Source organism: Leptonychotes weddellii, chromosome 2, assembly GCF_054177405.1.
Source record: "Leptonychotes weddellii isolate Sample4059 chromosome 2, ASM5417740v2, whole genome shotgun sequence".
NCBI lineage: Eukaryota > Metazoa > Chordata > Mammalia > Carnivora > Phocidae > Leptonychotes > Leptonychotes weddellii.
In genome coordinates, this window is record NC_138370.1 from 122,435,451 (window position 1) to 122,456,030 (window position 20,580).

Genomic DNA, 20,580 nt, shown 5'->3' on the forward strand with positions numbered 1-20,580 from the left:
TCTGAAACAAATAATACAATATATGTTAAAAAAAAAAAAAGAAGAAGAAGAAGAAGAAGGAGATAGCAGGAGGGGAAAAATGAAGGGGGGGAATCGGAGGGGAAGATGAACCATGAGAGACGATGGACTCTGAAAAACAAACTGAGGGTTCTAGAGGGGAGGGGGGTGGGAGGATGGGTTAGCCTCATGATGGGTACTAAAGAGGGCACGTTCTGCATGGAGCACTGGGTGTTATGCACAAACAATGAATCATGGAACACTACATCAAAAACTAATGATGTAATGTATGGTGATTAACATAACAAAAAAAATTTTAAAAATATGCATATGTCTGACCTCAGCTGTCTCATAGTTGAAAGATCCTGAGCTGCACCTGGGTGGCTCAGTCGGTTGAGCATCTGACTCTTGGTTTCAGCTCAGGTGGTGATCTCATGCGGTGGGGGATGGAGCCCCTCATCAGGCTCCACACTCAGCAGGGGAGTCTGCTTGAAGATTCTCTACCTCTGCCCCTCCTCTGATATGCATGTGTGTGTGTGCACGCACATATCTCTCTCTTAAATAAATAAATCAGAAAGAAAGAAAGAAAGAAAGAAAGAAAGAAAGAAAGAAAGAAAGAAAGATCCTGAAACCTGAAACCTAGCACACTTAGCTCTGTATGTTGTCCCTGACATCTACTAGCTGAGTGACCTCTCAAAGTCTCCATTCCCATATTTGTAAAAATAGGAAATAACTCCTGACTATCTCACAAGACTGGGAAGATTCGGTGGAAGAATAGATATAAATGCCATTAGTAAACCATAAAATGCTAAACAAATGTAAATTATTGTTATTATTATTATTTTGGGCTGAAACTCCAGCTGTATTGTTTAATATCTGTATGACTCATATGGCAAGTGACTTAACTTTTTAAAGCCTTTTTTCTTATCTGAAAATCGCAGTTTTATGAGGATTTAATGAGATAACATATGGAAAGCTTAAGCACAGAGTAGATGGTGAGGACTTAGCAAGGGTAACTATTATTTCTTATTGTAACTTATTACACATATCAGGAGAAAAATTGCTTTGAGTCATTCTTCAAATAATCATAATAGATTATACTGAACTGTCCATATGATCAACAGCCTACACTTGAGAGAGACCTGAATTGGACAGCACCCAGCTATAGCAAAGGAACAGATCTTTTCTCTCTAGAGCGCTAACTGACCATTATGAAAACTGACCCTTGCTCTTATTAGTTAACTGGGTGAACCAACCTGGACACAAACTACATAAAGAAATTTCATGTGCTAAGAATATTGTCGCAAAGCCCAAGGATCAACATCACTATAATTTCATGACTATTACTCATAAAATGTTTGGATAAGAATTAATAATGCTTGCTTATTTCATATAAGGGCAATTCAATCATGACCTATTTTTTTCTTATTCAAGATACAAATCTGTACTCTGTCCTTCTTTATTGCCCATTTCTACAACCAAATGGGTTTGGCTGTCTCCACCCAGCTGTCTTTTTTCCATGTTTTTTGAGAGGTGGACAAAGTGGGTAACCATGGAGAAAAGCCATGTGCTACTTCTCACAGGCTTAAATCACTTTCCCCTACAGCCCTTGAGGTCAGACATCCCCAGGAAGATTATGACCCAAATTCAGATCAGCAATGTGCCAGGGAAAGCAGACAGCTGTCTGGAACAATTCTGGCTCCAGATGATGCTAACCCTTTATGGGATTCCACTAAAAAAACAAAAACAAAAACAAAAACTAAAATGATATACAATTAAAAAGTATAAAATTTTTGGTGTATTGTAGTATGTGGCATACAAAACAACAGTAATGTAAACCAAGTAGATATTGTTTTATTTCTCCATAAATATGTAACACTGTGTGTCCCCAGAACCCACCAGATCATGGTCACTTCTGATCTTATCCCAACCAGTCACACAAGTACTGGGAATCAAACACCTGTTTATTTGTTAATGCAACTGAGGGAACTTGATCACTGGGTTTCAATGACTCTAAAGTATACACACACATTCTGTTTCAGGCCAAATGTTTTATTTCCTTTCATATATGGGTTTGTTGTGATAATCAATTTCCTATTTGGAAAAAAAAATGGTGTGATTCATATATTTGCCTCGCTGCTGATGATAATTCATTGTTTTTGTTCTCAGGGAACAATATATTCTGTATGAATATTATCAGCCAGTTTTTAAGTTTTAAGAATTGTATATGGTGTCAATAAATGATTTGGCATTACTTTGGGGTGCGAGACAATCAATTCAATGCGCTTACAACACATTATATCCTAATATTGGAAATATGTTAGCATACACACTATAAATTAATTATAGACTCTGACCACTCTAATTTCCTTTCAGAAGAAGGTTTTCCCTACTGCCCAAAGAGAGCTTGACTGGGACTTGCTAGGCATGGTACCAGTATCCAAAATGCAGTTGATAGCCTCTTGGTTATATATTAGTTGTTACTCTGCCCCTTCTGTAAAGTTTTCTGAAACAGCACAAAAAAATTAATGAGGAAGAAAACATTCACTTCGGCTCAGTGAGCACTTAATGAGCAACTATTGTGCACCAGGTATCATGATGAGCCCTGGAAAAAAGAAAGATACAGCCCTTCACAGTTTGGTCAAAAGGCAAGCACATAGATAGGTCATTCAAATCAAATATAGTAAATGCTATAATAGAGGTGAGCACAAGACAGAAGCACAGAGAAGGAGCTAAAATCTTCTCTACTGAATTTCTGACTCACTAACCCAATAGCCTACTGGATATCATGTTGGAAAAAGAACTCAGAAACCGTCCCATTCAAATAACTTTGTAGCAGAAGCTGCAGGCGCCCTGTTCATTTTCTCTGGCCCTCAGAGTGCTCAGGCTGTACCTGAGAACAGCCCTCAACCAATGATTGAGTGGGAGGTACATAACCCAGCTCTCTCCTAACACAGGTGGAACAGCTCAGAGATAGGGGTCATATGTTCTACAATGATCCCATTGAATCTCTGCACAGTGAGGACCATTATGATAAAAATGGAAGGCCCTGGAATTCCCATCCTTACTGGGATTGTAATCTAAAAGCAATGCCTCATCCCTGATGGAATTTCAGAGATTAGATGGAACATCAAAGATCTGACAAAAAGCAGGTATAATGAGACCTGTAGTATCCTCATGTACTTTGCTTGGTTGACCCGGAGGGAAGTTGGATGGATGCTTGGGAATGACCGGCAGTCTGTATATATCAATCAGCTTCCTTCACCGTCCACTACAGGGCTTGCTCACTGGGCCCATGTATAATGTGGTCACAGTTGCAGAATGGAGGCTATTTGTGGACTTAACAACATGGACTGACCTAGCCACTATTATCGGTGACCGCATAATTGACCAGTATGGCAGACTTAATCATGGCCCTTCAACTGCAGCTGCTATTTAGATGTTACCTCTTTCCTGGAACAAATCAAGAGTCTCTGGCACCTGGTGTGAAGCTATTGATTTGAAAATACTTCTTTTCCCATATCAATTTGTACTGGCCACCAGAAGCCATTTGCTTTTACCTGATGTAGCCTCAGTACTATGTCAACTTTCTTGCTTTCTGCCATAATATAGTCTGCAAAGATTGTGATTATCTTGACAGTCCACATGAAATCACACTGGTCTACTGCATTGATGGCATTATATTGGTTGGACTTAATCAGGACCTGAAGAGGAAGTAGCAGGTATTTTCTATGATTTAGACAGACTAGGTGAGCCAGAGAATAGGAGATAAACCCCACGAAAATTCAGGGGCTCATTACATATGTGAAGTTCCTGGGAATCAAATGGTATAGAACACCTCAAGGTATCCTTCAGAGTGGAAGATAATAGCTGCACCTTGCACAGTCTACCTCTAAAGAAGAGGCACTAGGTGGACCTTTTTGGATTTTAGAGGTAATATACGCCATGTTTGAGTGGGCTACTTAGGTCCCACTTACAAGTAATCTGCAAATCTGCCAGCGTTGAGGGGAATCAGGGCAAGTGCAGGCTTGGGGGCAAGCTGCTTTTCTTGTGACCCAGCAAACTCAATGGTACTTGGACTGTCTGTGGCAAATGGGAGGCTGTGTGAAGTCTCTGGCAAGCAACAATTAGAGAATTAAGTGTAGAACTCAAGGTTTTGAAGCAAATCCATGCCTCTTCTGCAGATCAAAGTCTTTTCAGAAACAGTTTCTAGTGTGATATAAGTACTGAATGCCTTACATATATTCTGAATTTCCCATTATGAACTAGGTGACCTTCCTAGCCATAAGACTGGGTGTATGCAGAAGCAATCTGTCATCAAATGGAAATAGTATATAAGAGATTGAGCCCAAGCAGGTCCAGAAGGCACAATTAAATTGCCTAAGCAGGTAGCTTATACTCCTTCAATATCAACTCCTGGTCCTTCTTCAATCAATATCTATAGCCACATAGGGGAGTTTCTTATTACCAGTTGAATGAGAATGAAGAAGCTCAGTCCCGATTTACAGATAGTAAAACAATATCCTGGGACAAACTGGAATAGACAGTTGCAGCATTATAGTTCTACTCAGGGGTGTCTCTGGACAGTGGTAAAGGAAAATGCACCCCAAAGGCAGAACTTCGAGTCATATTTTTAGATGACCACTTTTTCTGAACTGACAGATGGCCAGAAGTATGGACTTACCCTGGTTCATGGGTGATTGATGACAGTTTGGCCGATGTTCAGGGACTTGGCTAAAAAAAAAAAAAAAAAAAAAAAAAGATTAAAATAATAATGAGAAGGGGTCTGTGGCAAAGATGTGTCTATGCATCTCCCATAATAAGCACAGAGTGTGAAGTTATTTGTGAATACCCTCCAAAGAGCATCCATCACAGAGGAGGCTTTCAGTAATCGTGTAGGTAGAAAAAAAAGGCAGTCTGTATATATCAATCAGCTTCCTTCACCGTCCACTACAGGGCTTGCTCACTGGGCCCATGTATAATGTGGTCACAGTTGCAAGAATGGAGGCTATTTGTGGACTTAACAACATGGACTGACCTAGCCACTATTATCGATGACCGCATAATTGACCAACATAAGGGATCAACACTGAGTCCCCCTGGGGGACCACCCAGCTACCAGGTGCAAACTAATTACAGTGGTTCCCTACATTATGGAAGAGGCAGAGATTTGTCCCCACTAAAATAGACATATATTTCGGATATAGATTTGCCTTCCTTGGTTGTAATGCTTTTGCAAATATCACCCTTTGCGAACTTTCAGAATGCTTTATTCACCATCATGGCATTCTGTACAATGTTGCTTCTGGTCAAAGAATTCATTTCACAACAACCAAAGAAGTGCAGCAATGGGTTTGCCCATGGAATTCACTGGTCTTACCACATAACTATCACTCAGAAGCAGTTAGCTTACAGGAATGGTGGGATAGCCTCCTGAATTCACAATGTCTACTAAGTGATGGGGTTCTAGCATATAAGGTAAAAAATACTCTAAATCAGCAACTAGTATATAGTGCTGTCCCTTCCGTAACCAAAATACATGGGTTCAGGAATCAAGGAGGAAGCGAAAATGCATCCCCTCAATATTACACTTAAAGACCACTCCCAGAAGTTCTGCTACCCATCCTTGCAATTTTCAGTTCTGTTGATTTGGAGATCTTGGTTCCGAAGGGCAGAAGATTTTGCCAGGGGATGTAACAATGACTCCAGTGAACTAGAAGTTGAGATTGACACCTGACTCTTTGGGAATCCTCTTGCTACTGGCTGACTGTATACTCTAGACTACTGGAATGATACATTCAGAGTACTGAGGTACAACTGAACTGGGCTGCCCAATGGAGGCTGGGGGGACTATGTCTAAAGCCAGGGGGGTTCTTTGAGGAGCCTCTCACTGCTTCAAATTAATAGAAAATGACAGCCATAAAAAAAAAAAAGTCAGGACAGACAACTGAATATTCAGATGCTTCAGTACTCAAAGTTTAGATTGTAGTCCTATCAGCTGAGAGCCTACCTGAGGACAAATGAAAAATAGAAAGGAAGAGAGAAATTATTAATAACAACTATGGTCCATGACCAGGTTTAGAAATAAAGACTGTGGCAGCTTTGTACATTTTCTGCCTTGCTTATTATGAATGTGTGCTTCTGTGCATATACAGAAAGAGAAAAAAACAATTTCATTCTCTGTCCTTCTTCCCCTTACTGTTTTACAAAAGTCTTGCTGGAGGTTAACTTTATAAGTTAGTCTTCGAGAGAAGAACATTCGGGTGAGACTATTACTGACTTTAAGGGATACCTGACATGGTCCAGGCATAGGTGGCGTGACCGACTCCCAGAAACTGATTCAACGATTATTAGCACTGTGTGTCTCCTCAATTGACAAGAAGGGAAAGATCTCTTCATTTAGACAAAGAATAGTTGAGTCTGGCTAAGTGGAAATAGAGTTCTTTTCACCATCAGTTAGATGGAGCACCAGGGTGCGTATGGATGCTGGGTAGCCAAGGATAGACTGTGTCAGTCAGTAAGCTATTCTCTCTCAGCAGCAAATGCACCCATCTATACTCTTGTTTCATGATGCTTTTACAGGAACCCCCACATTTCTGCTCCGCCAGCTAGCTTCCTGTTAGGCTCCACCAATAAGGTATTCTAGAAGGATACAGCAAAGCTGGAGAGGGATGAGGGGACTTGCCACGTGTTTTCTTTCCGCTGCTTTCTGTGCCTGGGAGCATTGCCCTAGCATCATTCCTTCACCCTTGAGGTGCCATTCCTTCTCCTCCCAGAGCAGCAGCTTAACTCCATTTGCAGTCTTTCCTCTACCTGTAGAACCATCCTCATTTTGCTCTGCTTTAGAGACAACAGCTGTCCGCAGGCACCCCTTCCTCAGACATCTGGCTTCTAGCCCAAAGGGCTCCTCTTCCAAACTTGAGAGATGCCGGCGTCGCCTGAGCATTACCTCAGGCTCTGATACCTGAATTTCAGCTCCATGGGGCCCCACCCGATCTTCTAAGTTTTAATACTTCCAAAATCTCTTTAGTCCACCAGGATTGGAGTGGTAGCTGCTCCCAGCAATTGTTACTTCCCTAATAATTTAGTGTTTATCTTTTGTCTTTTCAGTTCCCTAGTTAACAACTTCGTACCTGGTTAATAATTCCTTGTGTTAAATTTTGGTGTGGTTTTTATCTCCTGACCGGATGCTGACTGATACAGACACACGTTCCCAGGATTCCCTCACCTCCCCCCATCCCCGACTCTAGGCAGGAAATTTCTCCCCCGTTGTACTACCATTAACAGTTCCTGGCACAACAATTGTCATATAATTTTGTGGATGTCTGTTTTCTCATAGCCCTGCTAAATGGGGAACTCTATATTTCAAATTATTCATCTTGGCATCTCCATTTCTCAAGATAATACCTAGAAAATAGAGACATTCAGTGAATATTTATCAAATGAGAATAATCTAGGAAGTTTCCCCATGGGAAGATGACAGAGGACAGAGATAGAGTAGCCACCAGACCAGGGTTCACCAATATTTTGATCTTGGGGTTCCTTTGGAGAGTAACATACTGGTAAATGTTGAATAAACAGCTTAAAAAAAAAAGAAGAAAAGCTCTGATTTGTAGCATATGCTGATTTTTGTTTTGCAAACACTTCCTCCATGGCGGATTTCAAGCCATCCACATGATGTCATTGAACACAGAGCTGGAAGGAGATCTGTACAATTGGTTCCCATGAGCCAGTGCCAGCCAGCTCCAACACACCATTGCCTTACACTCTTAAATATTATTGGGGAACTTAAAGAACTTTGGTTTATGTAAATTATATCTATATATATTTATAGCATTAGAAATTAGAACTGAGAAATTCTTAAAATTTTTATTTCTTAGTTCCATTAAAAGTAACAGAAATCCCACTACTTGTTAACATAAAAAACATTTTTATAAAATATAACTATACTTTTCAAAACAAAAAACAATGAGAAGAGGATCATTGTTTTACATTCTGGCAAATCTCTTAATGTATGAATTCTCAGAAGACAGCTGGATTCTCATATCTCCTTCAACATTCATTCTGTTGTGATATGCTATTTTAAGTATATGATGAAAGTGTGTCCCCACACATATGTTATTTGGAAAAGGAGGAAGAGTGTATATTTTATTAGCCATTTCAGATAATTGAGGACACTCTTCTTTGATAATACCCTAAAACTCAAAAAGTGGCAGTTTCCTAAAGGTTAGTTATAATGTGGAACCTGAAACCATATATTTAAACTCTGTTACAAGAATATCCATCGGTCTACCTTGCATTTTGAGTGGATCTTTTACCCAGCATAATTTTGTAAAATAAAACACGGGTTATTTGGAAAGTATTGTTTCCCTGAGTTATGCAGATCTTCCAAATGTTGACATATTTCATTATACAATGTCAAAAATTATTTTCACTAATATCACCACCAATCTTATCAGTAAAGTCTTTAAGTACTGGGAAACTACCAAGCTCACTGTGGTGGAGACAAGTTTCCCAAAATTCTAATTTTCACTCCTATTTTTCTCATTGGCAAAAAGCACCATCAGTCGTTTTTCTGTAAGTGACAGGTTCACGTCATACATTTTTTTTAAATAAAATGTTGGTCAATGCCCAAGTCTGAGTAACCATCATTTTATGTTAGCCATTTTTTCAAGCAATGATGTTCCATGAGAAAAGCAACTTGTTCAGCTTGCATCTCAAACAACTGCACAAGTGCTTTTACTCAAGGCAACTATTATACTTTTCTCTCTCCAGCAGAAGTTCTTTATGCATATTTCCCATTTTTTACATAGAATATTTAAAAATACATAACCATGTGTCAAGATTCAATACAATTTATTTTACCATTCCATCAAGGACATTCTTTTTTTTTTTTTTTTTATTCTTATGTTAATCCCCATACATTATTACATCATTAGTTCTAGATGAAGTGTTCCATGATTCATTGTTTGTGCATAACACCCAGTGCTCCATGCAGAATGTGCCCTCCTCAATACCCACCACCAGGCTAACCCATCCTCCCACCCCCCTCCCCTCTAGAACCCTCAGTTTGTTTTTCAGAGTCCATCGTCTCTCATGGTTCGTCCTCCCCTCCGATTTCCCCCGCTTCATTCTTCCCCTCCCGCTACCTTCTTCTTCTTCTTTTTTTTTCTTAACATATCTTGCATTATTTGTTTCAGAGGTACAGATCTGAGATTCAACAGTCCATCAAGGACATTCTTAAGGGAAACTGGCTTTCTTTTCTTTTCTTTTTCTTTCTTTCTTTCTTATCTTCCTTGTTTGGTTTTTACTGCGAATGCATGGCAGTGAGAAAATACAAATACTCTTAGTACAATTTGGCGCCACTGCCTTGAGTCATGCTGAGATGCCAGCAATTTTAACCACCATTGCTTTGTACCATTAGTGCAAATGTTGACATAGAGAAACAGTATTGTAAGATTGTACCATCTTAGTATTATAATAAAAATAATTTAGACCTCACAGACTCCAGAGACGATCTCCCCAGAAATTTATTGACCACACTTTGATAAGTATTGCACAAGACAACTGAAAAAACATCTAGCCACAAGTCATCTTCTGGGAAGTTTGCATATATATAAGGACAATACAAATGTGAAAGATTGAGCATTTCTGGAAAGATGTTTCCCCAGTCACTGTGCAAGAAAGAAAGAAAGAGAGAGGAAGAAAGAAAGAAAGATCCTATTGAGAGCTGTATTAAACAAATGAATCATGTCCAAGGTCTCTCCTGAGAGAGAAAAGCTCTAGGCTGCCATGATTTACCGTGAGACCATACGGCTCTTTCATAACACCTGGTATCCCTGTTATTGTCTAGCTATGACTTTGGACTGAGGGCACCCAATATAGCAGCTCATAGCAACCAGAATGTTATAAGGACATTAATGCAAGAGCTCTTGTGAAACAGAGATTAACAAGAAATCAGACTCCCTCTCTCCAAAATTCCAAAGTTGAAATTTTAAAAAAAGAATCACAAAAATAGACACATAGATCAATAGAACAGAATGGAAAACCCAGAAATGAACCCACAAGTATGTGGTTGATTAACCTTTGACATAGCAGGAAAGAATAGCCAATGGGAAAAAGAATGTCTTTTCAACAAATTGGGAAAAGTAGACAACAACATGCAAAAGAATGAAACTGGGCCACTTTCTTACACCATACACAAAAATAAATTCAAAATGGATGAAAGACCTAAATATGAGACCTGAAACCATAAAAATCCTAGAAGAGAACACAGACAGTAACTTCTTTGACATCAACCATAGCAACATCTTTCTAGATATGTCTCCTGAGGCAGGGGAAACAAAAGCAAAAAAACCCTATTGGGACTACCTCAAAATAAAAGCTTCTGTACAGTGATGGAAACAATCAACAAAACTAAAAGGCAACCTATGGAATGGGAGAAGATATTTGTAAATGACATATCTGATAAAGGGTTAGTATCCAAAATCTATAAAGAACTTATAAAACTCAATACCCAAAAAATGAATAATCCAATTAAAAAATGGGCAGAAAACATAAATGGACATTCTTCCAAAGAAGACATCCAGATGGCTAAGAGACACATGAAAAGATGCTCCATATCATTCATCATCAGGGAAATACAAATCAAAACTACAATGAGGTATCACCTGTCAGAATGGCTAAAATCAACAACACAAGAAACAACAGGTGTTGGCTGGGATGTAGAGAAAAAGGAACCCTCTTGCACTGTTGGTGGGAATGCAAATTAGTGGTGCCACTCTGGAAAGTAGTATGGAGTTTCCTCAAAAAGTTAAAAATAGAACTATCTTATGATCCAGCATTGTACTACTACGTATTTACCCAAAGAATACAAATATGCTAATTCAAAGGGATACATGAACCCTGATGTTTATAGCAGCATTATGGAAACAATAAGTCAAATTATGGAAACAGCTCAAGTGTCCATTGACTGATGAATGGATAAAGAAGGTGTGGTATATATATACAATGGAATATTACTCAGCCATAAAAAGAATAAAATCTTGCCATTTGCAAGGACATGGATGCTGCTAGAGAGTATTATGCTAAGTGAAATAAGTTAGAGAAAGACAAGTACCATATGATTTCATTCATATGTGGAATTTAAGATACAAAACAAACAAGCACAGGGGGGAGAAAGAGAGAGGGAGGCAAACTAAGAAACAGACTCTTAACATGGAGAACAAACTGATGATTACTAGAAAGGAGGTGGGTGGGGGATGGGAGATTAACTAGGTGATGGGGATTAAGGAATGAACTTGCTGTGATGAGCACTGGGTGATGTATGCAAGTGCTGAATCACTATATTGTACACCTGAAACTAATATAACACTATGTTAACTGACTGGAATTTAAATAGAAACTTGAAAAAAAGAAAAACCTAACTAGAGGAAAGAAAAGAATCAGCAAGTGTAGATGACATAGAAGCTGAGAGGTGAAAAAACATTCAGATCAGAAATGGGGTAGTCACGGGGCACCTGGGTAGCTCAGTTGTTTAAGCGTCTGTCTTCAGCTCAGGTCATGATCTCAGGGTCCTGGGATCGAGCCCCAAGTCAGGCTCCCTGCTCGGCGGGAAGCCTGCTTCTCCCTCTCCCTCTGCTCCTCCTCCCACTCCACAACTTGTGCTTTCTCTCAAATAAATAAAATCTTTAAAAAAAGAAAAAAAAAGAAAGAAATGGGGGTAGTCAGGGCTGTAATATGTTACAAGCATATAAAAGCTATAATAAGCTGAAGTTACAAGAAAAGAGACACAAAGGGTGAGGGAAAATGATGAGGTAGGGAAAGGGGACTGAAGAGAGGGTGAACAATTTGGTCAGTAGAGCTGGCAGAAGCAGTAAGAGATAAAGAAGAACCAGGTCTCCATGATGGTAGAGGGCAACCAACACCTACTGAAAGGCTGACTAGAAAATCCAGTCTTAGAGTTGCCATGCCAGGCCTCTCAGCTCTTAGCTGAGATTCTTTTTGTCTATGTATTTCCTTCCAAGAACTGTTTTTGTTTGTTTGTTTGTTTTGTTTTAATAACTTGAGTGTTCCTTGTAACCATTGGAACCCAATTAACTCCAGCCTACTGGGGAAGGCATCATGCTAGCTGCTTTCCCATCATTATCTCAATTTAAGTCCTATTTCTCATTTAAGCATGTATACCAACGATGCTCCCACACATTAGGTGCAATGGGAACAAAGTTGACAAGATTTCCATTTCCACAAGCCATGAAATACATAAAATACAGAGGCGATAAGGCCAGAGGGAACTGTGTAGCTGGAGAATTTGTTACTTTTTCCTCCTGGTTCAAAAAAAGAAAAACAATTGAACTGCAAACCATTAGGGTAATAAGACAAGTGGGCATTCCTTTAATTACAAAAACACAAATCCAGTTGAATTAAATTAAGCAAGCAGGGAGAATTTGTTATAAACTGCAGAGACATCTCATAGAAGCTTAAAGAGATGCTCAGCCTCAGAAAGAGCCTGGATGTCTTCTGTGTCTCCATCATGTTTCTCTATGTGTAACCACTGCATTCTTCTGTCCATGCACCCTACCTTCCTGTTTCCCTGATCTCTCTAGCAGAATAAGGCTAGTCACAACTCCTGAGTTTGCAGGTCACTGCATGGTGTTTACATGCATTTTAATAAGTATTACCCATACTTTCAGCTCCCTTCTCATTTAAGGGGCTGCAAATCATCTTAGAAACTGACCTACTTAATCTAAAATTCTGTCTGTAACTATGGTACGGTAACCAACGAAAGGAGATTATAAATTATTCTGTCAGAGCTTCCAGCTCATTCTGTCAGCTATAACATCTATAATCAGATTGTAGACTTTAATCCTATTTATCTCTAGCACAAAAAGACAGTATGTCTTACCGGTTAGACTATGGACTCGTAACCAGACTTCCTAGGTTTAAATCCTTCAGTCAGTAGTTGGGAGGCTTAGGGAAAGTTGCTTAAACTCTCTGTGCCTCAGTTTCCTCACCTGCAAAATGGGAATAGTAACATTATCCACTCATGATTATTGTGAAGATTAATTAACATTGCAAGGCTCTTAGAATACCATTGGCCATCCTAGGGGTTAGTTACTGTCGCACTAACTTCATAACCTCCACTGTCTCTTGGTTACCTCTGATGAAGACCCTTTCCTTGACCTAATTTTAACCAGCCTCCTATGAGCTCTCTACTGGACTAGGCTAGACCTTGGGTTTCCCTCTTCGTCCTTGTAGAATCCAGTTTGAACAAGAATTCTACTAAATCAGTTTACTGATATCTTATCCCCCTGGCCTGCCTATAGCCAGAATTCTGTTGAACCTGCTAGCCAAGACTCCTCCTTAACCCATAATGTTTCCTCTTAGTAATTTTCCATCCACGGACTTCCCCACCTTCCTTGGCTTGTCCTTATTGGAGTCAGAGTTGAGTCAGATCTACCTCCTCAACTACAGAAGTCCACTGAGGTAGCCCCCACTTGAGTAAAGTCTGCCTTATCGTCTCTAACAAGTGTCATGAACAATTTTTTCTTTAACACTGCCTTGTTTTTGTCTTTAAATAATCAATCATCCTTGTGCAGTATGGGAGGAGAAACACATTTTTGAGATGGCTCTAGTATTTTAATTTGTCTCTAATAATTTAACCTAACTTGTTAATATTTAGGATTTGGTGGTGCAATAGTTTTGCTGTGATGACACAGGAGAGTTGAAAAGGAGCATGTGATTGCTGTGAGAGTTAGGAGAATGGACAGCAGAAATTACCTCTGCCAGAAAGAAACTGGCATTATCATAAAAATAATTTTAATTTTAATAAGGTTTCCATTGATTCTGTTCTTTATCATGTGGTTACAAACTCACTTGTTGAGATGCATGAATAAGGAATACAATAGCTAAATCTCCCAACACGTTGTAAGAGCTTTGCTAGGGATGATTGCCTCTATAGGAATGCTACCAGTTTCCCGCTAGATAGGTTCTATTCTATTATTCTGTAAGGAGCATGGAAAAACATTTCTTGACTGAAGGACTTTTAATGACCACACAATTGTGGGAAAGTACTAAAACCCAAATCATTCAGGTAGATACATACATATTTAATGTTCTGTTAGTCCACTCCCCAAAGAATATCTCTAAGTGACAACAAATATTAAAAAGTCACATTGAAAAACTAGATTGTTTAGTCTTTAGAAGAAAAATAGAGGTGATGTGAGTCAGCATGTTAAATGTTGGGCTATTAAAACTTTTACAGACATACATAACGTTCCTAATCTTACCCTAAACAAAGCATCTAGGAACCTATTCAGTAACCTCAAACAACACCTGTCAGGTTTTGTAGCTGCAGAGCCTAAGAAGGGGTTCTGATATGTATACTTTACCAAGTGAACGCTTTTTAGGAAAAACCTGAATGTAAGGAGGGGAAGGAGCAGTATAGAAAAGAGCTGTGTAAGGATACGGTCCCAGGTAAAAGCTGGGAAAAATATGAAAGAGTGAAAATGAGTCAGTCCTTGGTTACCCTTGGAGAAGGGAGGGTATAACCTCTCAGGGGTCTCCAGTGAAATAGCCCTACTTAGCCCAGGTCAGGTCGCTGGAGAAAGTCTCAGCTCTAAGCTGTTAGCCAAGGCACTCGCAGCTGCTGAAGGATGGCTGCCCCAGCCTACAAAAGGCATCTGGGCTGGAAACATCTACCACCCTGCTCCTCATTGTTCTTCAGTGACGCTTTTTAGCACATGACAGTAGGGACTTCGTTTTGTGCATGCTTCATACCCCTGGTACTTCTCACAGTGCCTAGCTATGGTAGGTTTTTAATAAACTGTTTCATTGATTTAAATTACATGGTGAGAGCAGCCTATCGAATTTACAAAGCAATGCCTGAAAAGAGTCATTTAAATTCAGATTTTATTTTGCACACTTGCTAAGTAACATTGTGGTGTTTTCCTTCATGCCCTTGTTCCCACCCCAGCTGCTTACATTTTACATTGCTCTCTGCGTATCAGTAAGAGAGGAAGGAAATGTGGTCTTGTGGTTGGAAGAGTAACTTGAGAACCCAGAGATTCTAGCATGACCTCTCTTTTATTAGACATCCAAGTGAAGTCAGTGAACCTCTCAAAGCCTCCAGTTTTGGGAAGGGAGGTAATAAATTCTTAAAATGGTCTGTTTTACTTCAGATGAACTACATCTTTCGAATGTCTCTTCTTATGTTAACCCTTTTCATGTTATACGCCATGAATGAGAACCATCTTAAACACCTTTCCACAGGAGAGAGGAGTCTAGAAGTTCTCATGTTTAGAGAACACATTCCTGGAAACTTAGAATCAGCTTACACTCTGTCGTGGATAGAGAAGAGCTAAGATGAGCTTGTCTTTTCTTATCCACCTTAATGAGCATGGGCAAACTGGCCTCATTCTGTATATACGTAGAGGGTGGGCAGATCTGAGTGGTGAATCTGATAAGGTTACTGCCAAAGGGACATTGCTTCCTCATTAGCAAGGGCCCTGGGCCTCTTTGATTCTGCTCTGGGTTTTGTCCATCCTCCTCCTTAGACCTAGAGAAACTGATGACCAGTTTCTCCCTGTCTATAATCATCTGACCATGCATACCTACAGAGTGGGGGCCACATCACATTCAGAAAGTTCTAATTTTTTGAAGGAGTGAAATAGGTTGGCCAAAATATCATGGTATAGAAATTATGTAACTGAAGGCCTTAAATTAGAGAAAGTTGGGGAATAAGGGCCAATCAGAAAAATGCAAAGATTTTACTGCATAGGATGTATAAAGCCAAACACCAATGGAATTAATAGCCTAATTAAAAATGTTTGCTCATAAATTAACATCTAGAGTAAATTACAAATTAATAAAGGCTTTTATAACCACAAATTATGCCAGGTATTTAACTCACAAGTAATCATCTGGCTCCACCAGGAGTGAGGACTTGGGGGTGGAAACATAGAGGGCTTTGGAAACTGATTTACAGAGAGAATTTCTTTCTTTCTTTTTTTTTTTTAAAGATTTTATTTATTTATTAGAGGGAGAGGGAGAGAGTGAGTGAGAGAGCGAGTGCACAAGCTGGGGAGAGAGGCAGAGGCAGAGGGAGAGGAAGAAGCAGACTCCCTGCTGAGCAGGGAGGCCGCTCTGGGGCTCCATCCCAGGGCCCTGGGATCATGGCCTGAGCTGAAGGCAGACATTCAACTGACTGAGGCACCCAGGCGCCCCTAGAGAGAGTATTTCTGAAGTTCACTCTGCGTGTGTGTGTTTTCTTACTGCGAGTGTAAATACCTACATGTGTGAAGTGGGAAGGAAAGCTGGGTTTGGGGAGCCAGGGACAAATAGGCATAGGATACTTTGGAAGCAAGAAAACAAAGTTCATAGATCTCTAAGGATAAATCTTAAGTATTTCAAAAAATTGCCTACACTGTTGTTTATTTTCCTCTCACAGACCAGGTAGAAATCAGATTCTCCTCTCTGGAAATTGATGCTCATGGGAGGAAACCGAACAATCCCATCATTATACAGTGTCAGGGTCAGATGGAGAATTCTACCTACCCCTGTTATCATACCACAGTAGGGCTAGATGGCAAATGGGTGTGGGGCAAGGAAAACTGGTTTCTACTGGTTTCTCTCTTCTCAAACATGAGCATCTTATCCATTGAAAGATTTTGTTCCTTACATATATCACACCCAGTGTCCAAACCCTCTCCTTCTTTAGCCTCTAACCTGCCTCAGATAGCTTCCTGCTAAGGATAGTTCTCAGGAATGGGTATAGAGATACCTGCAAAAGTTGAGGACATTTGGGGTTATCACTGCTGTGTGCAAGGGTGCTGGGGTAGAAGGGACATTAGGAAGAGAGAAAATACGGTAGAATCTTAGTAGTGCTCATCATAAATGGCTTCCCTCTTGGTCTTGGGCACACAGAAACACTTTTCAGCCTCCCTGGAACTTAAGTAGGGCCTATGCATGAGCTCTGGCCAATGAATTGAGAGTGGGAATGATGTGTGTTATTTCTAGTCTCTAGCAATTGAGAGCACATATGTGTTCTCATTCTGGCTCATCCCCTGCTTCAGTGTTGCTGGAAGTCCTGTGTTTCAGGTGGAATAGCTGTAAGATGAAAGCAACTTGATTCCTAAGTCATCACTTGGAAGAGGGCTGCCCTGAAAAGCTACTGGACCCACAGTACAGTTTGCATGAGTGAGTGAGTTGAGTGAGGGTTTAGGGTTTGTTTATTGCTGCAAATGCAGAGCTTCTCCTGACTCATACAGAGAAAGATGAAGAAACAGATGCAAGGAGGTACCTCCGCCTAGCCCTGCTCTCCTCTTTCCAGAGACACAAAGAAAACGTCTCTATTCTAGAAAAAGCAGAAAAAAATCTTCGGTGAAGGTGGACTTTAATATCTTTCTGCTTTTGTACTTTTATAGTAAGAATGTACTTCCTATGCAACTTTTAAAATAAAAAGTTACCCAAAAAAGTCTTTAGGCAACTTTAAGAAAGCTTCATAATGAGGAATTTGGAAGACCTCCACATCCCTCAAAAATGTTTCCTCCATTTATAGAAAGATTTATTTGGGTTACCAAGGGCCCATTTTAAAAAATGACTCAGTGAGGCAACGTAAACAAAGTGAGTTCCTGGATTGGTATGATTTGAATCACAAATGCTGGTTGTTGCTGCCTGAAGTCACTCAGCCTCGGGTCAGCTTCATTTGGCAGGTTGTTGGCGTTGAACACCTAACTCCCTCCAGTTGGTTAACCCTGGCTTTTTGTTCTCTCACAATGACGAGCAACAAGACCCAAAACTTCTTAAGCAAAATGAAGTGGTTTACATTGATAAAGTGTATTTCCTGCTAGCAGTCTGAAACGCTTTGTGGGAGGAGTAGGATATAAAATAAGATCGTACCTAATAAGTGCTCCTGACTTGTAAAAAAATACAATAAAATGTGGGATGATCACTCTGTTGAGTAAAGCACAACAAATTAGAGAAGCTAGTTTGAATGCATTGCATGGGACATCAGCTCACTGGACTCTGAAAATGACCTTCTTTATTAAGACCATTGGTGGCACTAGCGACTGAATGCGACAATAAAATTGGCTTCATAAATTCTGCTTCACAACCTTCGTAGCACTATGGGGCCTAGAGGCAATACTCCCAAGTCTCCGCCTAAAAATACCTTCACAGACACTTCTATTTGTCAGTAAACATTGAAGAGAAAGAGGCCCAGATAGACAAGAACGCTCCTTAGCTCTGCCCACTCAACTTCTCTGCTGCCTACGCTGAATTCCCTCCTCCCCAAACGATGCAAACTTCTCTAATCAGTAATGTATTCTCCTCAGTTGATTAACTGCTCACACTTGCGTAGGAATAAATTTCTCTCTGGGAGTTACCACAACCAGGAATTTTCCCTGTTAAGTCTTTTATCTCTACTTACAGAGCCATAAAGCTATTTGACCCATTAAAGGGATTTTTACACATCAATACTTGGAATGTTTGAGGGATAAAGGGCCCATGAAATCACACAGGATTATTAGTAGGGTGGCCCAAAAATGCAAGCTAATCAAGATCCTGGGGAGAAGGTCAAAAAAAAAAAAAAAAACCGTAGCTCTGGGGGTGCGTGGGTGGCTCGGTTGGTTGAGCGCTCAGCGTGGAGTCTGCTTGAAGATTCTCTCCCTCTGCCCCTCCCCCCACTCACGCATGGGGGCTCTCTCACTCTCTCTCAAATAAATAAAATAAATCTTTAAAAAAAAAGAAATCATAGCCCTGTGAGTCTCTCCTCGAAACGCACCCTGCTCTCCTACATGAAGATCTGACAAGCTTTTGGGAGGCCTGTCCCCAGGAGTCCTCAGTGGTAGCCAAGTTTTCTCCCTACCCTAGACCCTGCCTTGCCCTTGTGGGGATATCTCCAGAACACCCTTTCTTCTAGCTCCTGGGCCTCCCCTCTCTTCAGCTGGCTGAGCAGGAGTTTCCACTGCCTTCCCTATCTCCAAATTTTAACATTTCTCCTTCCTATGTTCTTTTTTTTTTTTTAAAGATTTTTTTAATTTATTTGACAGAGAGAGACACAGCAAGAGAGGGAACACAAGCAGGGGGAGTGGGAGAGGGAGAAGCAGGCTTCCCGCAGAGCAGGGAGCCCGATGTGGGACTCGATCCCAGGGCCCTGGGATCATGACCTGAGCTGAAAGCAGACGCCTAACGACTGAGCCACCCAGGTGCCCTCTCCTTCCTATGTTCTTAAGAACTGAGATGCATAGTTTACTTTTTCTAGGAAATCTGATTTTATTTTCATTATGGAAATAGACTTTTATACTAGCTCTTTTCTGAAATTTTGGAATGCTGATTTAATAAGGAAATGCCCTAAATTACTCAGAATATAAAAGAATGAGATTGTTATATTTTTCAAAGCCTCATTTTAGCATCCATTATTAGAGGGCCCAGAATCCCCATATTCCCCAACCAAGTGCTCATACATGTCATCACACCTTTTTCACATTAAAATTGATCCTGGTGCCAATTCCAGCGTGTGTAGGGGTTCCCCACATGCCAACAAGCAATTCTGACACTACCTACCTGGAGATAGCATCAGATTCCACAGGCTAAGGCTTCAGTCCTCTAAGCCTGCCCTTCCCACACATGTGCCAGACACAAGCCTGTGATTTCCTGTGCTTCTGATCCATTGGCTACAGATTGAAGATTCCCACAACCCTCTCCTTGAGTTCTATTAATTTGCTAGAGCGGTTCACAAACTTCAGAGAAACTTTTTACTTACTAGATCACGGGTTTGTTATAATAGGATATAACCCAGGAATAGCCAGATGAAAGAGATGCACAGGGCAAGGTATGGAGAAAGGGCACAGAGCATCCATGCCCTCTCCAAGCACAATACTCTCTCCCCAAATACCTGTGTGTTCACCAACCCAGAAGCTCTCTGAAACCCCATCCTTTTGGGGTTTTATGGAGACTTCCTTACATAAGCACAACTGATTAAATCATTAGCCACTGGAATGATTCAACTTCCAGCTCCTCTCATGGTGGTCAGGGCGTGGAACTCAAAGTTCCACACCTCTAATCATATGATTGGTTCTCCTGGCAAGGAACGCCCTTCCTTCAATACTTTCCAGAAGTCACTTCATTAACATAACAAAAGACATCTTGATCCTTCTCAACCCTGAGGAACTGACAAGGGTTTGGGCAACTGTGAGCCAGGAACTGTGGAAGACCAAATACATAGAAGAAATATAGTTTGGCTATTCAGATGACCAAAATATATTTCTTATAAGTCATACTATCACACACATGTTGTGGAGACTCTTTCATTAAGCCTGAGTAATTATAATGAAGTTAAACTGGTCTGAAAGTACAGACACTGTGACTCACTTGGTACTTAACTCCAATTCCAACTTACTTTGCTAAAACAAGTATTTGTTTTTGATTCTCCATCTGTTTCTGTGTTACATCTTATTATCTCCAAAAATAATGTAAAATTTTTAGAAGAGCCTGCATAAGATTTCCATTGAGGAAAATTGATTTATTGCCTGTGTTGTAAAATTTGAACTAATTTGAGTAACAAATAATGATTCCTTCAAGTTT

General features: G+C 40.2%; 1 long non-coding RNA gene across 2 annotated transcripts in view; it reads right to left on the reverse strand.

The window, feature by feature from the left end:
- Positions 1–1,831: 1,831 nt before the first annotated feature.
- LOC145720350 (uncharacterized) overlaps positions 1,832–20,580 on the reverse strand; it is a 30,469-nt gene continuing 11,720 nt past the window's right edge. The window contains exons 1-3 of one of the 2 annotated variants that reach the window (XR_014143268.1): positions 12,902–13,800; positions 4,682–4,731; positions 1,832–2,602 (exon numbers count right to left, since the gene is read on the reverse strand). This is a non-coding gene — a long non-coding RNA (uncharacterized LOC145720350). Of the gene's footprint in view, positions 2,603–4,681; positions 4,732–12,901; positions 13,801–20,580 lie in introns of those variants that run through there. The other variant, XR_014143267.1, reaches the window with a different exon arrangement.